Source organism: Oncorhynchus tshawytscha, linkage group LG30 (genome assembly GCF_018296145.1).
Source record: "Oncorhynchus tshawytscha isolate Ot180627B linkage group LG30, Otsh_v2.0, whole genome shotgun sequence".
NCBI lineage: Eukaryota > Metazoa > Chordata > Actinopteri > Salmoniformes > Salmonidae > Oncorhynchus > Oncorhynchus tshawytscha.
Window position 1 is genome coordinate 25,940,187 of NC_056458.1, and position 6,434 is coordinate 25,946,620.

The window sequence follows — 6,434 nt, forward strand, 5'->3', positions numbered from 1 at the left end:
GGAGCAGAACTACTGTACAGTATACAGTATTGTGCCATAACATTCACAATAGTGCTATGTGAATTATGCAAAATGGAATGGAATTCATTTTTTCAGACAGTACCAATCATTTGTGCTCTCTCGTAAAATGTAAATTTCTATTGTGCTTCCATCTATTGCATTGACAAAATGTTGTGCCTTTTTACATCATAAACCACAAAAATGGTATGCTTCTACTTGTGAAAATAAAGGCAGAGTATACCAAGATTTGTAATAGTACTCCCAAGCTCCTTTAGCCTGTTGTGGTGGATCTAGTCAGGTAATCTCAAAGTAGCATAACATGTCTGTGAAGCCAGGTTCAAACCTTTTCATGCTCATAATTAAACCTGAGGCATGTATGTCCCGATTCTTTTTTTTCTTTCTGGAGCTTGGGAGTACTATTACAAATCTTGCTATACTCTGCCTTTCTTTTCACAAGTAGAAGCATACCATTTTTGTGGTTTATGATGTGAAAAGGCACAACATTTTGTCAATGCAAGAGAAAGAAAAAAAGGAATCGGGACATACATGTCTCAGGTTTAATTATGAGCATGAAAAGGTTTGAACCTGGCTTCACAGACATGTTATGCTACTTTGAGATTACCTGACTAGATCCACCACAACAGGCTAAAAACAGTAGGAACAAAAAAATACTTTTGGGAGCAGAAAAACCCTGTTCTTCAAACATGTCCCCAACACAAGAACACATTTTGGATGTGCAGTGCATATTGCCTTGTTTGGGAGAAAATCTGTACACTTATTTAAATGATCTGCTGGTAAAATGTAGGTCAACATTCAATTAAATGTATTTTTATTAAACATAAATACATTCCCGGTATCCATTAACAGGAAGGACCCTTGTGAAGAGGTAGTCTGGGGTTCCAGCCATGGACATCACACAACAGTCTAATCACTGCAGGATCTCCCACTGAGACCACGGTGTCAGAGCAGCCTACTGTCAAATGAGCTGCTTATCAGTCAGTCAACATCATACAGCATTAAACATCACAGTCCTCACAGACAAGCCCAGACTCTATCTGACAGACAGACCATGATTGGCAAGGGAAAGGATTGACATTTTATCAGATGCAATTGCACAATCACACCTTTATTCATTCAAAATTAGGCAAGTGTTAAATGTTTATAATGATAGTGCCATTAACATTATCCAACCAGATCATAACGTCTGAGAACACATTCATATTTAGCAACAACACATTGTTAACAGAGGGAAGGAGAGAATGAGCAGGTGTAAATGCATTGTAGATTGTTTCATTTTGGGTGAATTTTTACGGGTAGGCTACACTAACATCCAGAGCACATTTCCAATGTGGTCCTTGAAGGAATAGACAGACAGCAGTATTAAAAAGATATTACGGAACAAAGAATCCAAATCATTCACACCGTACAAACGCACTGCTTGGTCAATTGATTTTTGAGATGAAATAACAAAGCAATGGTTCCCCCTTGTGGTGACTATGGCTCCAAAAAAATGCTTTTCATAGATCCAGAGTTTAAGGGGAAGTTCACCCATTTAAACATGTTATTTTCACTCTTGAGTGAGCTTGTAGTTGATCCCCCAAACAGTTTTTTGATATTTTGTTACAGAGAAAATTGTTTGTCACAATTTGATGGGTCATGACTTGCCATTGACTACAATGCACTATATAAATCTGTCTAAAATATGTTATAAAATGCTCCATAACACTTCAAGCCAACTCCTATTACATCAGAATCTCATTATGGATGATGTTCCTGCACAATTGTATTTTCTTTTTTTCTCCCACTGTGGTATAAATGCATGTTTGAATGATGCGGTTTACAACAAAACTATGCAAATATGGATTTATAGGACAAAGGAATGTTTTTCACAACATTTTTGTGCAGAGACATTATCCAGAATAAGATTCTGAAATGAGTTAGTTGAGTGTTTCATAATGCAATGTAGTCTATGGCAAGTGATGACTAACAAAGCTTGTTTTTTTTGTTGTTTTTTTACAGTTTGGGGGATCAACTACAAGCACAGAAAGAGTGAAAATATGGCCCCATGTAAATATGGGTGAACTTCCTCTTTAAGACTGGGAGATTCAAAAACTACTAACAGCTTGAGCCTCTGTTACTATTCAAATGTTGTGGATAATATATTTACAATGTATAGAAAGCCATCAAAAAGGAAATACATCAAAACAAAGATGATTTTTTTTTGTTTAAAAAGTGCTCACATTCTTGCCGATAATACTTGGGTCTGACGAATTGTATAATTGTTCATACATTCAAAGGCATAGAATTCTATTTGTATCTTATGTTGAACAGGGGGAGCTATTCCAAGTCAGAATGTAATTACACCTGTGACATACCCTTCTCAAACAAACACTGAGTATTTTACACCATGTGGGTCCATCCCGCTGACGAGTCCTCATCCAGTCCTTTTCTTATTGACCTCTCCAATGACAGCCTGCATTTTCTTGACTGATTACATCATCACATGGAAGCTGTCGTGGAAGCTGGCCATTCCCTCCTGCATCCATGCTGCCTGTAGTTCTACAATCCACCTCAGGATTCCATCCAGCTGCTCTTGGACCTCTCTTTACTCCTCCAGTTCAGCCAGCAAGGCCTGCCTGCCACACACCTCTGCCTGGTACACCAGTTGCAGCTCCGCCAGGGAAGACTCCAGATTAAGAACCTCCTCTAAACGTTGAAAGTACTTTTTGTGTGGCTGGTCATCAGGTAACAACACATTAGGCGGGACTGAGAGGACATTGTTGACTAAAACAGTTTCCATGAGACAAGTCAGACGTTTGAAGCGTTCCTGAAGGAATATCTGCAACTTTTGGGAGCATTCTCTTGCCCTTGAACATAGTTGCTCTCCATTGGGCTCAGTCCCGCTTAGTTTTCTCACGAACACCGCTTCTACAACGAGCAGTAATTCGTTCAGGAAGTCCTGAAAGGCGCTGTATACCCTCACCATGCAGGTCTGAGGGGTGAAGCCAAAGAACTGTGCCTCGTACAGCTTGAGGGAGGAGGGAGACATTGCTTCCTCTAGAAAAAAGGCAGAATATTCTGTTTACATTCGGATAGCTCTACTCTGTATGTATATTGGTTAATACTGCTGTCTGTCTATTCCTTCAAGGACCACATTGGAAATGTGCTCTGGATGTTAGTGTAGCCTACCCGTAAAAATTCACCCAAAATGAAACAATCTACAATGCATTTACACCTGCTCATTCTCTCCTTCCCTCTGTTAACAATGTGTTGTTGCTAAATATGAATGTGTTCTCAGACGTTATGATCTGGTTGGATAATGTTAATGTCAACAATAATACCTTTTTATAGTTAACCTTAGGTGTATGGCAATAAAACAACTGACCAAACATTACTGCTGCTTTAGCGAACTAACGTTAATAACTGTTGTTGCACAAAATATTCCAAAACATGTCACACAAGCCATTTCTAGATGGACATCTTCCTGACCTAGGAAACAACTAGGCTAGCTAGTATCGTCACATATGACTATATTATTATCAATATATATTTGTTAGGCGTGTGCGAGCAAGGATTCCTACAAACCTGCCTCAGTTACACCAGCTCTGTCAGGGGGAATGGGCCAAAATTCACCAACTTATTGTGGGAAGCGTGAGGAAGGCTTTCCAAAATATTTGACCCAAGTTAAACAATTTAAATGCTACCAAATACTAATTGAGTGTATGTGTCATGTTCTGACCATAGTTCTGTTATTTTATTCTTTGTTTTAGTATGGTCAGGGCGTGAGTTGGGTGGGCAGTCTATGTTTGTTTTTCTATGTTGGTTTTTGAGTTCGGCCTAGTATGGTTCTCAATCAGAGGCAGCTGTCAATTGTTGTCCCTGATTGAGAATCATACTTAGGTAGCCTGGGTTTCACTGTTGGGTTGTAGGTGTTTGTCTTCTGTGTCAGTGTTTGTCGCCACACGGGACTGTTTCGTTGATGCACGTTATTTTGTTTTGTTCCAGGGTTCTGTTGTTTTTATTAAACATTATGGACACTTACCACGCTGCGTTTTGGTCCTCCGATCCTTCTCGCTACTCCTCCTCAGAGGAGGACGAGATCCGTTACAGTATGTAAACTTCTGACCCACTGGGAATGTGATGAAAAAAATAATAGCTGAAATAAATCCTTCTCTCTACTATTAATCTGATATTTCACTTTCTTAAAATAAAGTGGTGATCCTAACTGACCTAAGACAGGGAATTTTTACTAGGATTAAATGTTAGGAATTTTGAAAAACTGAGTTTAAATGTATTTGGTTAAGGTGTATGTAAACCTACCAACTTCAACTGTATATATATACACTACACTCAAAAGAATTCAACATACTCCACTATTTAAATATATTTAGTCCTTTCAGGCCAACAGCCTGAAAGTATGGGACACCACCACTTAACACACCTTGTAACTCTTCTGACGTCAAATCTCGCACACCCAAATACCTCTATTTTCTGCGACTTATGTTCCATCCCTGCAGTACTGGTGATAAGCCTTGCTATAAATGCCAAAAATACCATCTTACTGAAACATACATCACTTGTTGGTTTATCCCTCTGTACTGGTACAGATCTACTACTCACACCACTCCTCTCAGGATCCCTCCCCCTTGACCCATCTTCCTCTACTTTCTTCACTGCCTCAGCATATGACAACTTCTGCACTACTCTAACCCTGAAAACCTCAACCTGCCTCTTTCGCACGGGACATTTCTGATCCCCAGCCCCATGGGCACCCATACGATTAACACATACCACTACTTTCCCCAGTGCTGCACATTCCTTTGTCTCATGCCCTTCTACACACTTCTCACACATAGGAACCACCCTGCTGCACACTGTTGCCAGATGTCCATAAGCTTGACACCTGTAACAACGTAATGTATTCGTACAGGAGAACTTATATATCCTAACATCACTTTGTCAGGCAAAGACTCAACATCAAAACTCATAAGAACAGACAAGCTCTTTTTGTCAGTGGTCGTTTTCTTCTTCTATTGGTATATTGGCTTTTGCACAATTTAGTGTGCATGTTGCCACCTACTGAAGTCCCAAAAACTTTTCTGCCTCAGCCACAATAATTTCCAGTTTCTTTTAGTTCTTTGACACTTGAGCCGTACAGTTTATAACTGTGGCAATGAATGCCACAAAATCTACCTCCAATCTTTTGACTTGCAGAAAACATTTACTACTGGCTGTGGTGCATCCACTACCATATCTTCAAAATGGTCACTTGTTTTCTCAACTCTTTTAATAGCCTCGGCATAGAAGATTCGATTGACCTCTCTAACTTTTGCCACCTTAATCTTCTTCACCCTTACATGGCACTCCAGGAACTCGGGATCATGTTCCCCACCACAATTGCAACACCATTGTCATTCTACACACCGTTCTTCAGTTTCTTTGTCCATTTGTACACACTTGAAACATGTCCAAATCCGGAACAATTTTTACACTGCCATAGTTTGGAAAAAGTTCTTACAGTATATTTTACATAACCAAGCTTCACATGCACAGCTAGCTGTTCATTACCAAAATATAACAGGACTGACAGACTTTCTTATTTTTCTCCATTCACCCAGCGTGTCAGACACCGAGCACCAACCACACCAGGAATTATATTCAGGTATTCAACCTGAACATCCGTCGCCACCCCTGAGATGACTCCTTTGACGGGCGTTCTGTTCCGAAGTAGGGCTGTTGCTGTTACCGTATTACCACCACATCGACGGTCATGAGTCATGAAGGCAGTCAAATTCCACGTGACCATTTAGTCACTGTAATTAGGCTTCTCCAAGCTCTGATGCTGCTGATTGTCATTAGTAGCCTACCAAACTTGCCTGATACTCAGCACTCTAGTTTATCTAATCACTCTGACATCAAAGTAAATGTAATTGAAAATCTACCGAAGTCGGTTCCTCTCCTTGTTCAGGCGGCGTTCGGCGGTCGGCGTCACCGGTCTTCTAGCCATCGTCGATCCACTTTTCATTTTCCATTTGTTTTGTCTTGTTTTCCTGCAAACTTTGTTTTCATTTCCCCCATTAATTGTTGTGTATTTAATCTTCTGTTCCCCCCATGTCTTTGTATGGAATTGTTTGTTGTAAGTGCTTGTGCACATGTTTAATGGTGCATGTCGGGTTTTTGTACCCATGTTGGTTATTTCTTTATGTCGTTGGTTTTGCAATTAAACTGCTCCAGCTATTACCTAGTTCATGTCTGACTTCCCTGCCACCAGTTACTTACCCCTTTACAGAATTCCACACCGCTATATGGAGTCAGCAGCAGCAGGTGCCCCTGGTATAAGGGTCGAGGAGCGCATCCAATGATCCACCATCTCGGCGCCGCCATGTACCACGTCGTCCAAACCATGGACCTCTGGGAGAGACAGGGAGTTCCTC

General features: G+C 40.4%; 1 pseudogene; it reads right to left on the reverse strand.

Moving 5' to 3' along the window:
* Window positions 1-2,491: 2,491 nt before the first annotated feature.
* Window positions 2,492-5,772, reverse strand: LOC112229104 (annotated as a pseudogene).
* Window positions 5,773-6,434: the final 662 nt, after the last annotated feature.